This window comes from Arachis ipaensis, chromosome B6 (assembly GCF_059453495.1).
Source record: "Arachis ipaensis isolate K30076 ecotype BB chromosome B6, ASM5945349v1, whole genome shotgun sequence".
NCBI lineage: Eukaryota > Viridiplantae > Streptophyta > Magnoliopsida > Fabales > Fabaceae > Arachis > Arachis ipaensis.
The window spans coordinates 97,820,380-97,844,403 of record NC_142441.1 but is presented as its reverse complement, the minus strand read 5'-3'; the positions used below and the strand labels follow the sequence as shown (position 1 = coordinate 97,844,403).

The following is a 24,024-nucleotide window of genomic DNA, read 5'->3' as shown; positions in this document are numbered from 1 at the left end:
TGGCATATAAAGCACTTCCACAATCATCCTCCGTATCTCACACAATGATCTTTGATCATCATTGATCAATAATTTCCCTTTTCTTCACCCACAAGTTACCACATTCCCTAGCTCCTTCCCATTGCTAGGCATATCACAAGGATTTAATACATAAGGGGTGAGATTGGAGGCTTAGAAGTCTGAAATTTGGCTTTGAAAACTCAAAAATCAACTTTGGGATGAAAATAGGGTCACGCGCATCGCTTACGCGCACGCGTGGAAGGCAGCAAAATACAATGACGCGTACACGTCTCCCACGCGCACGCGTGGATGGAAGAAAAGCCAAGTGACGCTGGTGCACGGAATTATGATCACACTTTTCACAACTCTGGTACAACTAACCAGCAAGTGCACTGGGTCGTCCAAGTAATAAAATCTTACGCGAGTAAGGGTCGATCCCACGGAGATTGCCGGCTTGAAGTAAGCTATGGTCATCCTGTAAATCTTAGTCAGGCGGATTCAATTGGTTATGAGTTTTGATAATTGAAAGATAAATAAAACGTAAATTAAAATAAAGATACTTATGTAATTCATTGGTTGGAATTTCAGATAAGTGTTTGGAGATGCTTTGTTGCTTCTGAACCTCTGCTTTCTTATTGTCTTCATCCAATGATGCGTGCTTCCTTCCATGGCAAGCTGTATGTTGGTGGATCACCGTTGTCAATGGCTACTATCCGTCTTCTCAGTGAAAATGGTCCAGACACGGCTTCTGTACGGCTAATCATCTGTCGGATCTCTCGTCTCGGATGAAGAATACCAGGCACAGCTACCGCACGGCTAATCATCTGTCGGTTCTCACTTGTGTCAGAATAGGATCTCTCTATCCTTTTGCACACTGTCACTGCGCCTAACATTCGTGAGTTTGAAGCTCATTTGTTCTAGCCTTTACCACGAAGGTTCTGATCTCTGTGAGTTCGACTGCTCTGTTGTCAGGAGATGCAAGTCAAAGTCACGAACCAGAGGCCTAAGAGATTATACTCCAGCTATCGTCCAATGACTACGTTGAACATCATGTAGACCGCTTGTAGTTGTCAAGCACGCGGATCTTGGCTAAGCGAGTAATGAAGATAGTAAGTGATTGTCACGGGTCACCCCTTCATTCTGACTTAACTGAATTAAGAACGAGAGTATATCTTGGAGAAGAGACATGCGTAAATTGAAAGAGAAACAATAGTACTTTCATTAATTCGTGAAGAACAGCAGAGCTCCGCACCTTAATCTATGAGGTGTAGAAACTCCATCGTAGAAAATACATAAGAGAAAAATGTCTTGGCATCGCCGTGTGGCCAGCCTCCAATATGTGAAAAATGGCATAAGATGATACGAATACAATAGTAAAAAGTGCTATTTATACTAAACTAGTTACTAAGGATTACAGAAAATAAGTAACTAAGTGCAGATAGTGCAGAAATCTACTTCTGGGGCCCACTTGGTGTGTGCTTGGGCTGAGCATTGAGCTTTACACGTGCATAGGCCTTTTCTAGAGTTATACGCCAGCTTGGATGCCAGTTTGGGCGTTTAATTCCAGTTCTGGTGCCAGTTCCGGTGTTTTACGCCAAAAAAGGTCTCTAGCTGGCGTTGAACGCTAGTTTGGGCCATCAAATCTCGGGCAAAGTATGAACTATTATATAGTGCTGGAAAGCCCAAGATGTTAGCTTTCCAGCCCAATTGAGAACGCGCTAATTGGACTTTTGTAGCTCCAGAAAAACGCGTTTGAGTGAAGGGAGGTCAGAATCTAGCAACATCTGCAGTCCTTTCTCAGCCTCTGAATCAGATTTTTGCTCAGGTCCCTCAATTTCAGCCAGAAAATACCTGAAATTACATAAAAATACACAAACTCATAGTAAAGTCCAGAAATGTAATTTTTGCATAAAAACTAATAAAAATATAATAAAAAATAACTAAAACATACTAAAAACTACCTAAAAACAATGCCAAAAAGCGTATAAATTATCCGTTCATCAGACGCCTGCGCGTCAGCCACGCGTACGCGTAGGTGCGTTTTGTGCCCCACGCACAAAACCAGTACAACTCTCGCACAACTCTCGGGAATTTTGGCTGGGCAATTGATTTAGCTCATCGACGCGTACGCGTCAGCCAGGCACACGCGTGGGTAGTGAACATTTGAAAACGACGCGTGCGCGTCGACCACACATACGCGTGAGAGTGCGTTCAGCCAAAAATTTTACTAAGTTAAAAAGCTGCAGAATTCACAGTTTCAAACCCCAATCTTTCGACGGGCATAACTTCTCCATTGCAAATCGCTTTTTCACCCATTCTTTGAAGGGCATAAACATCCCCGATCCAATTTCATTTCTAAACAAGTTTGGCACAAATTGGGGATCCGGAGTCCAAGTTATTCTCCATCAAAGTATGCCCAAAAACCACATTTTCATACAAAATCACAAAGTGCCATTTTCAAAACAAACCAACATTAGCATTTTTATCAAATCATAATCCACCAATCCATCATTTTAACCAATATCAACCAAGTAACTCAACTTCAAACACAATATCATATTATACATATTTTCTCATCCCAATTCCCAACAATACCATTTCCAACCAACCATCAATACACACAATCAACATCACCCTCACCATCAATATGGCTTCACCCATAATTCAACCTCAATCAATCATTAAGCATATATCAAAACATGCATATCTCTCATGCATCACCCCATCAAAATATCAATATCCATTAATCACATACATAACCATATAATTTATCTCAACCATTCAAATCCTATCTTAGGGCCTCTACCCTAAGTTTTTACACCACATTATATTTTAGATACAGGAAACCGAGACCATACCTTAGCCACTTTTTCGCTTAACCCAAAACACCTCCAAATCACTTTTTCACAAGCTCTCAAAGCTTCAACACCTCCAAGAACATATTTTTAGCACACCAAAGCCCTTTTTCCAAGCTTTCCAAAATCTCAATCAAGCTTCAATATTCACATACACACTACCTAAGCCAAAATCATCATATTCAAATACAACAACTCAATACCCAACATCATAAACCAACAAATTCCACTAGGGTTGAGAGTCTTACCACACCCAAGGATCAAGGAGACATGGTTACTCTTCTCCTTCAACCTAGTTGGATCCTATAACAGCAAAGAGCCCAAAATCTCAACACTTTTTCCCATTAAATTCGAATTTAAGGAATGAGAAACTGAACTAAAATCGTAGCTTATCTCAAGAACAAAGTACTGGGTTTTGTAGAGCTCGTCATGATGAACGCGTGGCCACAAACGGTGCGACAATCGGAGCTTCGGATCAAAAGTTATGGTGGTTTGAAGATCAAGTGAGAGTTTATATTTTTGGAAGAGTTTTCTTCCCTTCCATGGCTACCCAACGTGTTTGGGGTTTAAGAGAGGAGAGAGAGTGCTGAAATAAGGGTTTTAAGTTTAGTTTGGTTGGGCCAAGGGCCCAATATGGGTCCGGTTGGTCCGGTTTGCCCTGCTCGATCCAATCTTGGGCCGATTTCTTTAAAATTGGTATCAAAATTCTCGTTTTAATCTCCTCTATCATATTAAGCCATAAAAATCACATTTTTGGCTTTCTAGAATAATTCTCATTTATGGATTAATTAGTCATTAATTAACTGGGTTTTACATTCTACCCACCTAATTGAGAAATGTGCCCACAAAATTCGAATTCAATTACCTAAGAATAAGTGCGGATAGTCAGTTCGCATCTCCGACTCAAGTTCCCAAGTGTGCTCCTCAACACCGGCTCGACTTCATGCCACTTTGACTAACAAAACTTCTTTTCCACGCAAACGTTTGATACTTGTATCGTCAATTCCGACCGGAGTCATTGGAAGCGTCAAATCTTCTTTTAACTGAACCGATTCCGATTCAAACACCTGGCTAGCATCAGGAGTATACTTCCGAAGCTGCGACACGTGAAATACATCGTGCAGGTTCAAAAGGTGGGGTGGTGATAAACCCTGATTTCGTGGTTTATCTTATGCTTATTTTAGGGGATTTTACCACCTTTTCCCACATTTATTCAATGAAATAGCATGGTTTTGAAATTCTCCCTTGAATTGCGCTTAAGTGTAAAAACATGCTTTTTAGGCCCTTAAATTGGTGATTTTAATTCACTTTAATTCTATTCGATGCCTTGATGTGTTTGTTGAGTGATTTCAGGTTCATAAGGCAAGTATTGGATGGAAAAAATGAGGAGAAAAGCATACAAAGTGGAGAATGCATGAAGAAACAAAGATTGGGAATGCATCAATGGGCGTGCACGCGTACAAGGCACGCACGCGCAGAAGTGACTTCACATATGGACGCGCACGCGTACATGCCGCGTACGCGCGGATGAAGAAGCAGCCAATCGATGCGCACGCGCACATGGCGCGTACGCGCCGATACTAACACGTGACCCACTTAAAGGCAAAATGCTGGGAGCAATTTCTGAGCTGCCCAGGCCCAAATCCAACTTATTTCTGAGTGTATTTCATACAGAATTGAAGTTCAAGCAAAGGGAGAGCAATTAGTTAGTCAACATGAACCTTTAGTTAGTTTTCTAGAGAGAGAAGCTCCCTTTTCTCTCTAGAATTAGGTTAGGATTAGGTTAAATTGCCATAGATCCATGTTTAATTCTTCGCTTTCATCTTGCTTCTTCTACAATTTCTCATTTCTACATCTTAATTTTCTTAGTTGTAGTGTTAATTTCCCTCTTTGCTCTCTTTTGTGATGATGAACTCATGTTGAATTTGGTTTATATTTAATGCAATTTAATGTTGATGTTCCTTTCATTGATGAATTAAGTTGTTGATTTACTCTCCTTGCAATTGGTAGTTGTTAGATTTATTATTCTTGCATATTTACCATGCTTTCCTTTATTCCCCACCAAGTGTTTGACAAAATGCTTGGTTGGTTTTTAGATTAGATCTTGAACATTCTTGGCTTGGAAAGAGTAATTAGGCAATCTTAAGTCATGAAAACCCAACCTATGTTGGTGATCTAGAATTGTTATTTAATATCATTTCCATTGACTCTAACCTCTTACTAATCTAATTGGTGAGTTGATTAGGACATTTGGATTGAGATTAGCTAATCTTGTTAGACTTTCTCTCATGGAAGATAACCTATATCTTCTTCCATCATTGGGGATGACATAATAGGATAAATTCTTGTTAAGTATTGTTATGATTAATGACTAGGATAGAAAAGCTTATGATCTCAACCCTTGCCATGAATGTCTCTCTTTACTTATTGCTTTTCTTTATTTTGCTTCCTCTAATCACTTGCTTGATTTACCTTTTCTTTTTCCTCTTATAAACCAAAACCCCTTGCCCCCTTCATAGCCAATAATTGATCACTTCATTGCAATTCCTAGGGAGACGATCCGGAGTTTAAATACTTCGGTTAATTCTTATTTGGGGTTTATACATGTGACATAAAACCACATATCTTAATGGTTTGGAGCTATGCTCACAACGAAGTTCTTATTCCTACAAGAGAAAATCTAGACCGACAACAATCCTTGCAATCAAATTAATGGTGCCGTTGCCGGGGACTTGCAATGGTGCTATATTGTTGGCTATTGTATATATTGTGAACAGCTTGATTTTTGGTTTGTTTGTTTGTTTTTGTTAGTTTTAGGATTTTGTTCTCTTTGTTTCTTATTAATACTTGTTTTTATTTTCTCTTTTACTGTGAATTTTCATCCTTTTGCCTATGAGTGTAGTTCAAATTATGTTGTAGGAAAAGAAAGCTTCAATGAGGATGTGCATCAAGGATTTGGAAATCAAGGATGGGAGGAACTCCAAGCTTATGGACAACCCTTTTAGCAACAACCTCCTCCAAACTCTTATGGGTATAATCCTAATCCTAATACATACCAATCCAATGTGTGTGATGACCCTCGTTGTGGTTGTCAACCACAATCATCATATGCAAATGAACCCCCTCCTCAATATAGCCCTACACCATACTCGCATGCCTCACACCATCATTCAACTCTATATGACCATAACCCATACCCACCATACCAACCGCCGTATAAGCCATATCTAGAGCCACCAACATTCCAACACCAATATGCCCCAGAACCACAAATTCCACACACACCACCTCAAGAATTTCACCAATATGAACTACCTTCCAATTACAACAACCTTCCCTCAAACAATGAAACCTCTCTTCCACCACCACCTCCTGATGAAACCTTCATGTTAGAACTTAATGAGCGGATAATTTATACGCTTTTTGACATTGTTTTTAGTATGTTTTTAGTATATTTTAGTTAGTTTTTATTATGTTTTTATTAGTTTTCAAATAAAAATCACTCTTCTGGACTTTACTATGAGTTTGTGTGTTTTTCTATGATTTCAGGTATTTTCTGGCTGAAATTGAGGGACCTGAGCAAAAATCTGATTCAGAGGCTGAAAAAGGACTACAGATGCTGTTGGATTCTGACCTCCCTGCACTCAAAGTGGATTTTCTGGAGCTACAAAAGCCCAATTAGCGCGCTCTCAATTGTGTTGGAAAGTAGACATCCTGGTCTTTCCAGCAGTATATAATAGTCCATACTTTGCTCGAGATTTGATGGCGCAAACAAGCATTCCAAGTCAGCTCAAGAATTCTGGCGTTTTACTCCAAAACTGGCACAAAAGCTGGAGTTAAACGCCCAAACTGGCACAAAAGCTGGCGTTTAACTCCAAGAAAAGTCTCTACACATGGGAGCTTCAATGCTCAGCCCAAGCACACACCAAGTAGGCCCGGAAGAAGATTTCTGCATTAATTACTGATTTCTGTAAACCTTAGGCTACTAGTTCTCTATAAATAGGACCTTTTACTATTGTATTTTACAGATATCTTGGGACGTTTAGTCCTTAGACCTTTGAGGCTGGCCATTCGGCCATGCTTACACTATTTGTTCTTATGTATTTTCAACGATGGAGTTTCTACACACCATAGATTAAGGTGTGGAGCTCTGCTGTTCTTCATGAATTAATACAAGTACTATTGTTTTTCTATTCAATTCATGTCTATTTCTTCTCCAAGATATTCATTCATTCTTCAACTTGATAAATGTGATGATCCATGACACTCATCATCATTCTCACCCATGAACATGTGCCTGACAACCACCTCTGTTCTACTAGCAATGGCTTGAATGCGTATCTCTTGGGTTTTTGATCTAAGATTGGAACCTTCGTGGTATAGGCTAGAATTAATGGCAGCCATTCCTGAGATCCGGAAAGTCTAAACCTTGTCTGTGGTATTTCGAGTAGGATCTGGGAAGGGATGACTATGACGAGCTTCAAACTCGCGATTGTGGGGCGTGTGACAGACGCAAAAGGATCAATGGATCCTATTCCGACATGATCGAGAACCGACAGCTGATTAGCCGATGTTGTGACAAAGCATCAGGACCATTTTCACTGAGAGGACAGGATGTAGCCATTGACAACGGTGATGCCCAACATAAAGCTTGCCATGGAAAGGAGTATGAATGATTGGAAGAAGGCAATAGGAAAGCAGAGGTTCAAGGGGAACAAAGCATCTTCATACGCTTATCTGAAATCCACCAATGAATTACATAAGTATCTCTATCTTTATTTTATGTTTTATTCATCTTTTAATTATCAACCCTCCATAACCATCTGAATCCGCCTGACTGAGATTTACAAGATGACCATAGCTTGCTTCAAGCCGACAATCTCCGTGGGATCGACCCTTACTCACGTAAGGTTTATTACTTGGACGACCCAGTGCACTTGCTGGTTAGTTGTGCGGAATTGTGACAAAGTGTGATTCACGTTTGAGAGCTCCAAGTCTTTGGTGCCATTGTTGATGATCAAAATTTCGTGCACCAAGTTTTTGGCGCCGTTGCCGGGGATTGTTCGAGTTTGGACAACTGACAGTTCATCTTGTTGCTTAGATTAGGTACTTTTCAGAATTTTTAAGAATGAATTCTAGAGTTTCAAGGTGGTGTTCTTAGCATCACAAAAGCTGATTGATTCCCATCAATTTAGCTATTGAATGTAATGTCCTGCTGAAGCTTGGCCAAACATGTCTAATCCTTTTTAGACTGAAGCTTTAGACTAACATTGCATGGTTCCTGGAATTCTTATTAAAAGTTTTGATTCTCTTTATTTTCTTTTTAATTTTCAAAAAAAAAATCACAAAAAAAAAATTTTAAAATCATAAAACCAAAAATATTTTATGTTTCTTGTTTGAGTCTAGTATCAATTTTTAAGTTTGGTGTCAATTGCATGTTTTTATTATTCTTTCATTTTTCGAATACATGCAATATGTTCTTCATTGATCTTCAAGTGTTCTTGATGATTTCATTGCTCTGATCTTTAAATTCTCTTGTTTTGTGTGTTTTGTTGTTTCGCATATGCATTCTCAATTTGTTAGTGTCTCTTATATGAAAATTTTTAAGTTTGGTATCCTGCATGCATTGTTTATTTGATCTTAGTTGCATTTTTATTGTTTCTCATCATTAAAAATCCAAAAATATTTTCAAAATTATGTCTTTTCAAGTCAATAATACAGAGAATTGAAGATTCAGAATATTCAGCAGAGGAATCAAACAGAAAAAGCTGGGCATTCAAAACGCCCAGTGAAGAAGGAAGACTGGCGTTTAACGCCCCAAAAGGTAGAGATTTGGGCGTTAAACGCCAGAATGGGCACCATTCTGGGCGTTTAACGCCAGGATGACACTAGAGGGAAGATTTTGTTTTTAATCCAATTTTTTTTTCAAATCTTCAGAATTTTCAAAATCAAATCTTTTTTAAATCATATCTTTTCAATCATATCTCTTCAAAATCAATTTCTTTCCATTTTTTTTATTTTTTTTAATATTTTCAAAAATCCTTGCCACAATTAGTAATTTAATTCAAAATTTTCAAGTTGTTACTTGCCTATTAAGGAAGGATCAAATTTTAAATTTTAGAATCATATCTTTTAATTTCTTGTTAGTCAAGTAATCAACTTTAATTTTAAAACTTTCTTTTTCTAAATTGATTTTCAATCATATCTTTTCAAACACATCTTTTCAATCACATCTTTTTCAAAAATTAAATTTTTCAATCATATCTTTTTCTAATTTCAAAATCTTTTTCAAAAATCACTTTATTTCTTTCCCAATCTTAGTTTTCGAAAATCTCAATCAAATTTTCAAATTTCTTTTTAATTATTTCAAAATCTTTTTAAATTATTTTCGAAAATTCTTCCCCTCTTCTCACATCCTTCTATTTAAGGGACTAAGACTCCTCCTCAAGGTACAATTCGAACTCCCTCCTTCTTTATATGTTCGAATTCTCTTCTCCACCTCCTCCTTCTATTCTTCTTTTCCTCTGACACCTCAAGGAATCTCTATACTGTGACATAGAGGATTTCCTACTTTCTTGTTCTCTTCTCTTTCGTATGAGCAGGAACAAAGATAAAGGCATACTTGTTCAAGCTGATCCTGAACCTGAAAGGACCTTGAAGAGAAAGCTAAGAGAAGCTAAAGAATAATTCTCTTTAGAGGGCCTAACAGAACTCTTCAAAGAAGAAGAAACCATGGCAGTCGAAAACAACAACAATGCCAACAATGCAAGGAAGGTGCTTGGTGACTTTACTGCACCTACTCCTGATTTTTATGGGAGAAGCATCTCAATCCCTGCTATTGGAGCAAACAACTTTGAGCTTAAGCCTCAATTAGTTTCTCTAATGCAACAGAATTGCAAGTTTCATGGACTTCCATTGGAAGATCTTCATCAGTTCTTAGCTGAGTTCTTGCAAATTTGTGACACTGTCAAGACCAATGGGATTGACCCTGAAGTCTACAGACTTATGCTTTTTCCTTTTGCTGTAAGAGACAGAGCTAGGACATGGTTGGATTCACAACCTAAGGAAAGCCTGAACTCTTGGGAAAAGCTAGTCAATGCCTTCTTGGCAAAGTTCTTTCCACCTCAAAAATTGAGTAAGCTTAGAGTGGAAGTCCAAACCTTTAGACAGAAGGATGGTGAGTCCCTCTATGAAGCTTGGGAGAGATACACGCAATTGATCAGAAGGTGCCCTTCTGACATGCTTTCAGAATGGAGCATCATAGGAATCTTCTATGATGGTCTGTCTGAACTATCCAAGATGTCATTGGATAGCTCTGCTGGAGGATCTCTTCATCTGAAGAAGACGCCTGCAGAAGCTCAAGAACTCATTGAAATGGTTGCAAATAACCAATTCATGTACACTTCTGAAAGGAATCCTGTGAATAATGGGACAACTCAGAAGAAAGGAGTTCTTGAGATTGATACTCTGAATGCCATATTGGCTCAGAATAAAATATTGACCCAACAAGTCAATATGATTTCTCAGAGTCTGTCTGGAATGCAAGCAGCAACAGGCAGTACTAAGGAAGCTTCCTCTGAAGAAGAAGCTTATGATCCTGAGAACCCAGCAATGGAAGAGGTGAATTACATGGGAGAACCCTATGGAAATACCTATAATCCTTCATGGAGAAATCATACAAATCTCTCATGGAAGGATCAACAGAGACCTCAACAAGGTTTCAACAAACAACAATGGTGGAAGAAACAGGTTTAGCAATAGCAAGCCTTTTCCATCATCTTCTCACCAACAGATAGAGAATTCTAAGCAAAACCCCTCTGACCTAACAACCATTGTCTCTGATCTAATCAAAACCACTCAAAGTTTCATGACTGAAACAAGGTCCTCCATTAAAAATTTGGAGGCACAATTGGGTCAGCTGAGTAAGAAAATTACTGAACTCCCTCCTAGTACTCTCCCTAGCAATACAGAAGAGAATCCAAAAAGAGAGTGTAAGGCCATAACCACATCTCACATGGCCGAACATGGAGAGGAGAAAGAGGCAGTGATTCCAACTGAGGAAAACCTCAATGGACGCCCACTGACCTCCATGGAGTTCCCTAATGAGGAACCATGGGAATCTGAGGCTCATACTGAGACCATAGAGATTCCATTAAATCTACTTCTGCCATTCATGAGCTCTGATGAATATTCTTCCTCTGAAGAGGATGAAGATGTTACTGAAGAGCAAGTTGCTAAGTACCTTGGAGCAATCATAAAGCTAAATGCCAAGTTATTTGGTAATGAGACTTGGGAGAATGAACCTCTATTGCTCATCAAAGAACTGGATGACTTGACTAGGCAGAGATTACCTCAAAAGAGACAAGACCCTGGAAAGTTCTCAATCCATTGTACCATAGGCACCATGACCTTTGAGAAGGCTCTGTGTGACCTAGGGTCAAGCATAAACCTTATGCCTCTCTCTGTAATGGAGAAGCTAGGGATCATTGAGGTACAAGCTGCAAGAATCTCACTAGAGATGGCAGACAATTCAAAGAAACAAGCTTATGGACTTGTAGAGGATGTCTTGGTAAAGGTTGAAGACCATTACATCCCTGCTGATTTCATAGTCCTAGAAACTGGGAAGTGTATGGATGAATCCATCATCCTTGGCAGACCCTTCCTAGCCACAGCAAAGGCTGTGATTGATGTTGACAGAGGAGAATTGATCATTCAAGTTAATGAAGACTCCCTTGTGTTTAAAGCTCAAGGATATCCCTCTGTCACCATGGAGAGGAAGCACGAAGAGCTTCTCTCAATACAGAGTCAAACAGAGCCCCCACAGTCAAACTCTAAGTTTGGTGTTGAACCCCCACATTCAAACTCTAAGTTTGGTGTTGGGAGGTTCCAACATTGCTCTGAACATCTGTGAGACTCCATGAGAGCCACTGTCAAGCTATTGACATTAAAGAAGCGCTTGTTGGGAGGCAACCCAATTTTTACTTATCTATGTTAAATTTCTATTTTCTTTTGTTGTTTTATGTTTTCTGTAGGTTGATGATCATGTGAAGTCACAAAAACAATTGAAAAAGCAAAAACAAAGTGAAAAACAAAATGAAAAATAGAACACCCTGGAGGAGACAGTTACTGGCGTTTAAACGCCAGTAAAGGTAGCAAAATGGGCGTTAAACGCCCAGTCTGGCACCATTTTGGGCGTTTAATGCCAGAAAAGGGCACCAGACTGGCGTTTAACACCAGGAATGGGCAAGAAGCTGGCGTTAAACGCCAGAAATGGGTAGCAGCCTGGCGTTTAATGCCAGGATTGGCAGAAATGGGCGTTTTGCACGCCACTTGGTGCAGGGATGAGATATCCTTGACACCTCAGGATCTGTGGATCCCACAGGATTCCCACCTACCCCACCACTCTCTTTCTTCTTCACCCATTCACCAATCACCTCAATACCTCTTCCCCAAAAACCCCTCACCTATTAAATCCCACCATTTTCTTCACCACTCACATCCATCCTTCATAAAACCCCACCTACCTCACCATTCAAATTCAAACCACTTTTCCTCCCAAACCCACCCTCTATGGCCGAACTATACACACCCCTCTCACTCCTATATAAACCCATCTTCACTCCTTCATTTTCACACAACCTAAACACCACTTCTCCCCCTTGGCCGAAACACAAATCCCCCTTCATCTCCTCTATTTCTTCTTCTTCTACTCTCTTCTTTCTTCTTTTGCTCGAGGACGAGCAACCTTCTAAGTTTGGTGTGGTAAAAGCTAAAGCTTTTTATTTTTCCATAACCATTTATGGCATCAAAAGCCGGAGAAATCTCTAGAAAGAAGAAAGGGAAGGCAAAAGCTTCCACCTCCGAGTCATGGGAGATGGAGAGATTCCTCTCAAGGATGCATCAAGACTACTTCTATGAAGTTGTGGCCAAGAAGAAGGTGATCCCCGAGGTCCCTTTTAAGCTCAAAAATAATGAGTATCCAGAGATCCGACATGAGATCCGAAGAAGAGGTTGGGAAGTTCTCACCAACCCCATTCAACAAGTCGAAATCTTAATGGTTCAAGAGTTCTATGCCAATGCATGGATCACCAAGAACCATGATCAAAGTGTGAACCCGGACCCCAAGAATTGGCTTACAATGGTCCGAGGGAAATACTTGGATTTTAGTCCGGAAAATGTAAGGTTGGCATTCAACTTGCCCAAGATGCAAGGAGATTCACACCCATACACTAGAAGGGTCAACTTTGATCAAAGGTTGGACCAAGTCCTCATTGACATCTGTGAAGAGGGCGCTCAATGGAAGAGAGATTCAAGAGGAAAGCCGGTTCAACTAAGAAGGCATGACCTCAAGCCCGTGGCTAGGGGATGGTTGGAGTTCATCCAACGCTCAATCATTCCCACTAGCAACCGGTCCGAAGCTACTATAGACCGGGCTATCATGATACATAGCATCATGATTGGAGAGGAAGTGGAAGTTCATGAGGTTATATCCCAAGAACTCTACAAGGTGGCGGACAAGTCCTCTCCTTTGGCAAGGTTAGCCTTCCCTCATCTCATTTGTCACCTTTGCAATTTGGTTGGAATTGACATAGAGGGAGACATTCTCATTGATGAGGACAAACCCATCACTAAGAAAAGGATGGAGAAAACAAGAGAACCTCATCAAGAGCATGAGGAAATTCCTCATCATGAAATCCCTGAGATGCCTCAAGGGATGCATCTTCCTCCACAAAACTATTGGGAGCAAATCAACACCTCCCTAGGAGAATTAAGTTCCAACATGGGATAACTAAGGGTGGAGCACCAAGAGCATTCCATCCTTCTCCATGAAATTAGAGAAGATCAAAGAACCATGAGAGAGGAGCAACAAAGGCAAGGAAGAGACATTGAGGAGCTCAAGCACTCCATAAGATCTTCAAGAGGAAGAACAAGCCGCCATCACTAAGGTGGACCCGTTCTTTAATTTCCTTGTTCTTTATTTTCTGTTTTTCGAAAATTGTGCTTTATGTTTATCTATGTTTGTGTCTTTATTACATGATCATTAGTGTCTTAGTGTCTATGCCTTAAAGCTATGAAAATAAATCCATCACCTTTCTTAAATGAAAAATGTTTTTAATTGAAAAAGAAAAAGAAGTGCATGAATTTCAAATTTTAAAACAGTTTAATTATTTTGATGTGGCGGCAATGCCGTTGTCTTTCTGAATGAATGTTTGAACAGTGCATATTTTTGAATTTGATTGTTTATGAATGTTAAAATTGTTGGCTCTTGAAAGAATGAAAGGAAAAGGAGAAATGTTATCTGATGATCTGAAAAATCATAAAATTGATTCTTGAAGCAAGAAAAAGTAGTGAAAAGCTTGCAAAAAAAAAAGAAAGAAAGAGAAAAGCAAGCAGAAAAAGCCAATACCCCTTTAAACCAAAAGGCAAGGGTGATAAAAAGGATCCAAGGCTTTGAGCATCAGTGGATAGGAGGGCCCACAGGAATAAAATCTTGGCCTAAGCGGCTAAACCAAGCTGTCCCTAACCATGTGCTTGTGGCGTGAAGGTGTCAAGTGAAAATTTGAGACTGAGCGGTTAAAGTCAAGGTCCAAAGCAAAAAGAAGAGTGTGCTTAAGAACTCTGGACACCTCTAATTGGGGACTCTAGCAAAGCTGAGTCACAATCTGAAAAGGTTCACCCAGTTATGTGTCTGTGGCATTTATGTATCCGGTGGTAATACTGGAAATTAAAGTGCTTAGGGCCACGGCCAAGACTCATAAAGTAGCTGTGTTCAAGAATCAACATACTTAACTAGGAGAATCAATAACACTATTTGGATTCTGAGTTCCTATAGATGCCAATCATTCTGAACTTCAAAGGATAAAGTGAGATGCCAAAACTGTTCAGAAGCAAAAAGCTAAAACCCCACTCATCTAATTAATACTGATCTTCATAGATGTTTTTGGAATTCATTGTATATTCTCTTCCTTTTATCCTATTTGATTTTCAGTTGCTTGGGGACAAGCAACAATCTAAGTTTGGTGTTGTGATGAGCGGATAATTTATACGCTTTTTGGCATTGTTTTTAGTATGTTTTTAGTATATTTTAGTTAGTTTTTATTATGTTTTTATTAGTTTTCAAATAAAAATCACTCTTCTGGACTTTACTATAAGTTTGTGTATTTTTCTGTGATTTCAGGTATTTTCTGGCTGAAATTGAGGGACCTGAGCAAAAATCTGATTCAGAGGCTGAAAAAGGACTACAGATGCTGTTGGATTCTGACCTCCCTGCACTCAAAGTGGATTTTCTGGAGCTACATAAGCCCAATTGGTGCGCTCTCAATTGCGTTGGAAAGTAGACATCCTGGGCTTTCCAGAAGTATATAATAGTCCATACTTTGCCCGAGATTTGATGGCCCAAACAGGCGTTCCAAGTCAGCTCAAGAATTCTGGCGTTTAACTCCAAAACTGGCACAAAAGTTGGAGTTAAACGCCCAAACTGGCACAAAAGCTGGCGTTTAACTCCAAGAAAAGCCTCTACACATGGAAGCTTCAATGCTCAGCCTAAGCACACACTAAGTAGGCCTGGAAGAAGATTTCTGCATTAATTACTGATTTCTGTAAACCTTAGGCTACTAGTTCTCTATAAATAGGACCTTTTACTATTGTATTTTACACACATCTTGGGACGTTTAGTCCTTAGACCTTTGAGGCTGGCCATTCGGCCATGCTTATACTATTTGTTCTTATGTATTTTCAACGGTGGAGTTTCTACATACCATAGATTAAGGTGTGGAGCTCTGCTGTTCTTCATGAATTAATACAAGTACTATTGTTTTTCTATTCAACTCAAGTCTATTTCTTCTCCAAGATATTCATTCGTTCTTCAACTTGATGAATGTGATGATCCGTGACACTCATCATCATTCTCACCCATGAACATGTTCCTGACAACCACCTCTGTTCTACTAGCAATGGCTTGAATGCATATCTCTTGGGTTTCTGATCTAAGATTGGAACCTTCGTGGTATAGGCTAGAATTAATGGCAGCCATTCCTGAGATCCGAAAAGTCTAAACCTTGTCTGTGGTATTTCGAGTACAATCTGGGAAGGGATGACTGTGACGAGCTTCAAACTCGCGATTGTGGGGCGTGTGACAGACGCAAAAGGATCAATGGATCCTATTCCGACATGATCGAGAACCGACAGCTGATTAGCCGATGTTGTGACAGAGCATCAGGACCATTTTCACTGAGAGGACGGGATGTAGCCATTGACAATGGTGATGCCCAACATAAAGCTTGCCATGGAAAGGAGTATGAATGATTGGAAGAAGGCAATAGGAAAGAAGGGTTCAAGGGGAACAAAGCATCTTCATACGCTTATCTGAAATCCACCAATGAATTACATAAGTATCTCTATCTTTATTTTAAGTTTTATTCATCTTTTAATTATCAACCCTCCATAACCATCTGAATCCGCCTGACTGAAATTTACAAGATGACCATAGCTTGCTTCAAGCCGACAATCTCCGTGGGATCGACCCTTACTCACGTAAGGTTTATTACTTGGACGACCCAGTGCACTTGCTGGTTAGTTGTGCGGAATTGTGACAAAGTGTGATTCACGTTTGAGAGCTCCAAGTCTTTGGCGCCATTATTGATGATCACAATTTCGTGCACCAGAACTGCGAGACCTTGAATCTCGTATCTTAAGGCGACAAGAGGAGGATGAAAATAAGTTTAAGGAGTTAAGAGCAAGGATGGCTAGCATGGTAGAAGCCGTGAGTCACCTAACCTCCTACCTATGCTCGTGCATCCTAAGTACTCCCATTGTTGAATGTGAGAAAACAATCAAAGAGCCTAGTGAGGGAGTGAACTTGAAGCTCCATGGTGAGGAAGAGGAGTTAAAGCAAGAAGTGCAACAAGAGGAGGAGGTAGAGATTAGTGGACAAAAGGAAGTAGTGGGTGGATGTTTGGGATATGTTGAGCAGATAAAGGAATCTCAAGTTGAAGAGCCCTCTTCCAAAGAGTTTGGAAGGGATGTTAAAGAGGAGAGTAATGTTGCGAAAGTAGGAAGAGAATTGAAGGAGATTGATCAAGAAGTGTATTCCATCATTAGTGATTTTTTGCCCACATTGATCACTCCCCTTGATGATCTTGTTCAGCCTTCTTCTAATGAATTAGAAAGCAATGTTGAGGAGGACGTGCAACCTCCAAGGCATATTGTGAATGAAGAATTGAAAGAAGTGTCACAAGCAACAAGCCTCCCTATATATGATGATTCCGCATCAACATACGACCCTTTCGATCTTGAAGAGTCCTTCCCCACCATGCTTGGAATTGATGACGAGGTAGACTTCACTAGACCTCCTATTTATGACGAGAGTGATGGGGAAGAGATAGAAGAAATTGGTGAAGAAGAATGTGAACTTGAGGAAGCTTGGCAAGAGGAGGAACTTGAAAAACCTTGCCAAGTGGTGGGAACCTCTAGGAGAGGGTGGACGGGAGTGGAGTGTGCTCTGTCAAGATCATTGAGAACTCTTCCACCTAGGTTATCATCCAATCTTTCAATTGAGTGGGTAAAACTTCTAACTCTCAAATTTATTACCACACTTGAATATGGTTTGCTTGAGACGGATGGCCAACTTAGGGCACTTTGTGGAATTAAGCGAAAGAGGAGGATGTTTAGTGGTTGGCGTTGTAAATCTAAGCTCATTATGGTTGGAAGCTCAAAATTGAAGAGTATGGATTGGTGTAGTGCTCAATTAAATGGGTCTAGGAGGATAGTTTGGTGCTTTCATGAGAATTATGCTTTCTTGTCACCCGGATAGAATCAAGGCGATCAACTAGAAGACGGGTGCGAAGATAAGATTTGGGACCCTGGATCACACTACGAAAACCAATTTTGGGAACTCATATCTTGGAGAGAACCTCACCCAAGCTTGGTGAAGATGGTTGGAACTTCTAACAACCGATTGAAGGACAAGCACTCTTGGAGGTTCAAGGATGGATACAAGCATAAACCACCTTGACAAGGAGCCTCTCAAATGTCCAACTTAAGGACTTAAACTAAAAGTGCTTAGTAGGAGACACCCCACCATGGTAAACTCTTTCCATTCTCTTGTAGATATAATGAATGAATGAATTGGGTTCCATTGTATATAATTTCTTTACTTCTTAGTATATTTTGCTTTGCTTGATAAGGTGTTTATAGATTCTATGCCTTAATTAGGGATGATTCTTCGAATTTGAGTTTTTGCTTGGATTGCAAGTTTCCTCAGTTTGTCTGAAAAATTCCCAAAAATTGAAAAATATGTTTAATTTTGCATCTTAGCTGGTTTTAGAGTCCTAGAGGAGATTGGGAAGATTATGAGCTCTTCTTGGTGCTCTTGAAAAAAAAAACAACAACAACAACAACACCAGCCACCCACAAGCACACAGTGCACGCGCATGGCTATGCATTTCGCGCTTTCTGGGCCAAGGACCAGAGAGTTGTGCCACTTTTGGGCCAACTCCGGGCCTTAAGCCACACGGATGCGTACATGGCGCGTCCGCGTCCCTTTGTGTTTCCCTATCCACGCGTAAGCATACTTGGCGCCTCCACGCCCCATCATCGTTCAACTCATCCATGCGCAAGCGCACAGTGCGCGCACACGTCGATGCATTTTTACATCACCCAGGCCAAAGACCCGAGAGTTATGCCAGCTCTGGGCCACTTTTGTGCCTCTGGCCCAGCTCAACCCGCGTGGACGCACGCTGTACGCATCCGCGCCCATGCCTACACAACCCATCTACGCGACAGCGCGTATGACGCCTCCGCGCCATTTCATTATCCTCTCACCCACGCGGACGCGCACAGTGCGCGCTCGTGTGGATTCAAAATTTACTAACCCCATGGATGCGAGAGCCATAGCGCATTTGCGTAACCCTTCATCCCTCCCAACGTCTCTCCCTCTTCTTTTCTCCATAACCACCACCATCGTCTCTGCAACCACCAACCATCCGGCCACCTTCGGCGAACACCCGCCGTCGCCACACGCCCCTCTCTCTCTTCTTCCCTCACTCCTCCTTCCCTCCTTCCTTCTCTCTTTCTTCATCCATTTCTCACTCCACCCCCCACCTCTGTTCCGACCCCAACTCCTCCGCCATCAACAGCCGCGACCCCATTGTCGCCAACAAGCATCCCGCAACCACCACCAACCCTTCTTCTTCTTCCTCCATCCAAGGACCGTACTCTACCCTGCTCAAAACCCTGTTCACCCATTCTCCTCTCCTCTCTGTTCTCACCGATCACCACCACCCACTGCCGCGAGCTCTGCTGTGCCGCCACCATTCCTGGGCAGCGTCACCGCCCTGCTGCTTCTTCTTCCCTTCCTTTTTTCCAAATTCGTTTACCCTCTGCCTCTACATTCCAGGTTCCATACCCTTGCCCTGTTTTGCTCTCTGTTGCTTTACTGCTTAATTGATTTTGTTAGTTAGTGTTAGATTAGATTATTGTTTAAATTTTATGTGTTAGGTTAGATAGAGATATATGCTGTTAGGTAGTTAGGATGTGGTTAGAAGATTCTAGGCCTGATAAGTGCGCCGTTTGTGTTTACTTGTTCAAATGTTACATGCTGCATGATGAGTGACATGCTCTGTTTTGTATGTTCGGTTTCACTGCTGGTTTGATTTTGCCTGCTGCTTAAGTCTATTACTTTTGTTTCTTGTGATATTTTACTGCTGAAAGACTGGCTTATCCGTTCAATTCATATGAACTCATATATGGTTTTTGTGTTTTTAATTGTTAATGAATTCATATGGAATCTGAATTGATTATTTGAATTTGGAAAATAGCCAATTTATTGCTGAAATGCTGCCAGATTTTTCCTAACCATATTTCATGAAATAACATTGTTTTAATTAATGCAACAAGCTTCTGTTCGACGAAATTCTGTGTCAATAGAATCTTGTTTGCTAAATGGATTTGGAAATTTTCTCTTGAGGTTCTTTGCAAGTTTTGGTCATGCTTCTAACTTACTTGTGATCTTAACTTACTTCTGTGCATTGAATAGTTCAAGTGAATTTTCAACTTGACTATGAACTTGAAATTCCTTGGAGAATTTGTGCCTCTTTTGCATAAACACACAAGTTGAAGGTTTTTAAGCTATGTGGCTGATTTGATTCATTTTATTCATACCTAATTTGCATTAAGTCACATAGATCATAAGGTTTTCCATTCTTATCTCAACTTGTGACTTTTATGCCTCGTTGGATTTAGTGTTGAATGTTTCTTGATTAAATTGTTTTTCAATGTTTTGATTTTACCAACACTAATTCATACCACCCTAGTGATCTTTACAATTGACTGATGACTCGTTTTCACATTGGTTGCTTTTTGGTGATATCATATTTCATCATCAATGACTATATGCATTTCATGGTCGTGAGTATGCTTGCATTCCTATTTTGTACACTTCTTTTAATTGAGTCGATAACTATCATATCACTACTTTTTGAACTAATTTCTAACTCTAATTTGATTAACCAACTGATTTCTTCCTTTTGTTTTCAACATAACTTCTTTAATCATTCTTTTTGGATATGGCATTTCTTAGGCTTAATGAATAAGCATTGTGCAATTATAGTTTGAATTCTTGGTTTGTGACTTGATTTGAATTCTGAATTTTGTTACTTGCATTCTAAGAATTCTCTTTTCTTCACTCACTTCATGAATATGTCTTACCTTAAGTGCTTTGCATCTACTTGACTAGCTGCTTATATCATACCACATCTGTTTTTTAGGATGTTGGACAAAGGGAAAGCCATAGCTACCACCTCAAAGAAGAGGAAGCGCTCTAAAGTCTCTACCCCTTCACCTTATGCAAACTATGCTAAGAATCCGCTCAATGAAGTAGACGAAGAGAATCAGCTACTCCCATCCACTAACCCAATCAAGTTTTTCAACCTCTACTGTAAACTTCGCTTCTCTAAATACCGGAAGACGAACCTAAGCATTGTGAGACGCGCCATCAATAGCCGTATTCTGGAGTTGGGCTTGGACTTTGTTGACAGAGATTTGGGGAGGATAAACACTTTGTGGGTGAGGGAATTCTAATGCAACTTCTTTCGTGCCACTCTTGATTCAGTCCATCTGAGGGGTAGAGAGATCTTGATCACTGAGGCAGCTATTGGGGAGGCATTGCTTTGCCGACCTCGTACTGATGACACATGCGCCTATCAGCAGGCAGAGGTAGCTATCCACTGCATGACTTTTGATTATGAGGCGCTTAAGTGCGTGATTGCCACACCTGACGCCCCTTGGGTGATGGATTCTGGGAACAAGAAGCCCAAAGAGATGCTTTTCACTTATCTATCGAGAGAGGCTAAGACTTGGCAGCATATATTCGCCCATTATGTCTTGTCCACCACTCACTTTTCAGAGATTCCGATGGATATGTTAGTTCTTATCGGCTGTGTCATGGAGGGGAAGGAGGTAGACTTCCCCCGGTTGATCAGGCAGAGCATGTGGCGCGCTCATATTCGTGGCCTACTACCATTCCCTACATTGGTCACCAGCATGGTTGAGCTAGCTGATGTCCCATAGGAGGACGATGACGTGACACCACCACCCCCAGATGACGACGATAAGGAGGTTACTATTCTGTGGGGTGGGTGGGTGCACGAGAAGCCTCCACCCAGACGCTGTTCTCGAGCCAGAGTAGTGGTGGAGGCAGCTCAGCCTTCATCATCAGCAGCAGCAGCAGGACCTTCTTCTACTTCAGCAGCCGCAGCATCCTTGCCACCACCGCCAGCACCTGAGCCAACATACTTGCTTGTACAGCGCCTGTTTCGCTTCATGGAGAGCAGCGAGCGTCGTATTATGCGATGTCTCGACCGCAAAGACCAGGTGTTTGTATCGCAGGGCATTGAGCTACCTCCGCTCCTGGACTCTCCCACCTCCAATGAGCAGGATCAGGAGGAGAAGCATGTTGAGGAGCTGACTCAGCAGGAGGCACCACCAGAGACAAGGACCACCACAGAGGTTTAGCAGCCCCCTGAGGACTCACAGCCAGTACCGCAGCCACAGCCTGAGCCTGAGCCACAGCTTGGCGCGACTGTTGACCCTCATCCCGAGCTTCAGCAATAGCATTGAGGACGATGCTTCATCCTAAAGTGTGGGGAGGTCACCGTTCGTGACCGGTGGATAGCATTTATGTGGTGAGCTTTCGGACATTTATCCTCTAGTTTCTGCCACTTTATTTTATTTCGCACTTTATCTTTGCACTTTATCTTTTAGATCATTTTGGGATTACTGTACATATTTGTTATTGTGGATACCCTTATTTTGGTTGTTGCACACTTTCATTATATATATATATATATACATTGCATTTTGGCTTTTGATTGTGATTAGAAAAATATTTTAGATTGTTAAAACCTAGTTGACCCTTTTTGTATAAGAGATGTGTTTTGATTAAAAAAGGAGTAAACTAGGAAAAATTTTTTAAATTTTCTAAATCACAACCTTGCATTAGAATAAGCTTAGTCAATATAATGAAAATTTCCAAGAAATTCATTTCTAGGGCACCACCCCAATTGGTTGAAATTTTTTTTTAGAACTTGCTTGATTAATACACTTTGTGGATCATGTTTTGAGCAAAGAACACAAGCATGAGAGTTTTGAGTCTAATAGTGTGGTTACATCATATTTCCACTTATTTTTATTCCTGTGTTCATTATTCTCTTCCTATGATTGTAATCTTTGATTTGTTTGATTCTTTATGTCCATTATTTTGTGTATACATGCATTTATATGATTGAAGCCATTGTTCAAACAGCTCTTTTACCCAAATAGCCTACCTCTTATCTTCCATTGTTAGCCAATTTTGAGCCTATGCTTAACCCATTTGTTCTTAATTGTAGCACAATACAAGCTTAAGGGAAAAACAATAAATGTCCTTAATTTGGATCTTAGATTAGCTTAGGCTAGTAAAAGTGTTCATCATTTGATTTTGGAAAAGTTGGGTACATTGGATAGAGATAAAAGTGTGTGTGTGTGTTTTTGTTGAAAAATTTTGGGAATTGGGTACATACTCATGTATTAATCATGTGTAAACCATATGTGATAAACCCCTATTTTATGATTCATCTTGTGCTCAATTGAGTGTTTTTATCAATTCTTCACCCATTTATTCATATAAATTGCATGGTTTTATAATTCCTTCCTTATTCTTTGATATATGTAAAAACAAGTTTCCTATGCTTTAAAAATATTTATTTTAATTATCCTTTATTACCATTCGATGCCGTAATATGTGTGTTAAGTAATTTCAGGCTTTATAGGGCAGGAATGGCTTAGAGGACGGAAAGAAAACATGCAAAAATGGAAGGAACGCACAAAATGGAGTTTTGAAGAAAATCGCAGCGACGCGCACGCATGGACGACGCGCACGCGTGCCTAGCGCAAAACGCAAGCGACGCGTACGCGTGACTGACGTGTACGCGTGACAAGAAAAAACTCCAAATGACCCGAATGCATGACCCACGCGCACGCGTGACTCACTCACACGCGTGATGGACGCCACGTGCAGAAAATTGCAGAAGTCACCCCGAGCGATTCTGGGCCCTTTTCGGCCCAAATCCAAGCCTAGAAACACAGAATAGAAGCCAGAGAATGGGGAAATCGATAACAACAATTCATACAACTTTCATAATACAAAATTTTAGGTTTTAGATGTATTTTTAGAGAAAGAGAGAGGCTATCTTCTCTCTCTTAGGTTTTAGAATTAGGATTTCTTTTACTTTATGGTTATTACTCCATTCCAGGTTCAATGTTCCCAACTTTAATTTTATGTTCTCTTCTACTTTTAGTTACTCTAATGCTTTTACTTGTTAATTACTTATGTTGCCAAATTGGCTTATGAACTCTTCATGTTATATTTGAATATTCTATTTAATATAATTTGAGGTATTTCAGATTTATGATTGTTTTATTCTATTTATGATGCTTTCAATTTAATTTAGATTTTTCTTCTTTTGGCTTTGGTTAAGTAATTGGTGACACTTGAATTGTCAAACTCAGCAGTTGATTGAGAATTGAGAATTGCTGATTGATTTGGATCCCTCTAAAGCTAGTCTTTCCACAGGAGTTGACTAAGATTTGAGGAATCAAGTTAATTGGTCCACTTGACTTTCTTTTATTTAGT

The 24,024-nt window shown here is 40.3% G+C and overlaps 1 non-coding gene across 1 annotated transcript; it reads right to left on the bottom strand.

Annotated features, from left to right (window-relative positions):
• Positions 1–9,992: 9,992 nt before the first annotated feature.
• Positions 9,993–10,100, bottom strand: LOC148561905 (small nucleolar RNA R71). Its single transcript, XR_015887440.1, has one exon. It is a non-coding gene; the product is annotated as a small nucleolar RNA R71 (small nucleolar RNA).
• Positions 10,101–24,024: the final 13,924 nt, after the last annotated feature.